The 840-nt window shown below is 45.8% G+C and overlaps 1 long non-coding RNA gene across 2 annotated transcripts in view; it reads right to left on the reverse strand.

Moving 5' to 3' along the window:
- Positions 1-840, reverse strand: part of LOC103610668 — a 21,664-nt gene that overhangs the window by 4,429 nt on the left and 16,395 nt on the right. For both annotated transcript variants that reach the window (XR_552225.1, XR_552226.1), the window contains one exon: positions 541-651. This is a non-coding gene — a long non-coding RNA (uncharacterized LOC103610668). The remainder of the gene's footprint in view (positions 1-540; positions 652-840) is intronic.

An 840-nucleotide genomic window follows, 5' to 3' on the forward strand; every position in this document is an offset into this window, starting at 1 on the left:
AAAAAAAACAAACAAAAAAAGAACCTGAGGTCAGCTGGGGATCCCAAGTTAGCTGAGGCACAATCTGATTGATTTGTAGCCACTGGGGGAAGGGGAGTGGGGCGGGGAAGGGGAGTGGGGAGGGGAAGGAGGGACCTGTGCAGTGAAGTTGGCAAGGAATTATGGACTTTCTTGACCAAAACGATAACAACCATTCTCTTCAACATATTATTGATACCACTGTCTCAATATAACATTTCAGGTATCAACTTTCCAGGTATTATTTCATTGACTGTTCACGGTAAACACATCCTTCCTCTCTAAATGGCACAGCAAGCCCTCCAATTCACCTCCAAGTAATTGCCGACCACCCAAGATCTGCCAGTTGCCAGGAGGGTCCCAATAGAAGGAAGGCACAGTCCTTGTCCTTGAGGGGTTTAGGGTGTTGTTAAGGAGATAAGGTGTGTTTACACCACAGGCAGGTCAGGCCAAAGGATGATGATTTGAGTCAATGGAATAAAANCTCACATGACTGGATCCAATCTGCTGTCAGAAACTGACCTGGGGGAGTTTGGTGGGAAGAGGTGGGAGCAGCCACTTTGTGAAATAACAGTACCCGTGCAAGTCACACATGCAGGAGAGACCAGCTCGCAGAGACAGCAGGAAACAAACCTGGGAAGATTAACACATCTATGATTACATATTTGTGTACTTTTTTGTAATGGGCTGGCTGGTATTGGGATCTGAACCCTTCACCTTAGTGTTACGAGGATGCGCTCTAACTAACTGAGCTAACCCGCCAGCCCACATATCTGTAAATATGAAAATAATGTAGGCTTTTAAAAAGCTTTTTCTAGGGCC

The sequence above is a fragment of the Galeopterus variegatus genome, unplaced genomic scaffold, assembly GCF_000696425.1.
Source record: "Galeopterus variegatus unplaced genomic scaffold, G_variegatus-3.0.2 Scaffold11547, whole genome shotgun sequence".
In the NCBI taxonomy this organism is placed as follows: Eukaryota; Metazoa; Chordata; class Mammalia; order Dermoptera; family Cynocephalidae; genus Galeopterus; species Galeopterus variegatus.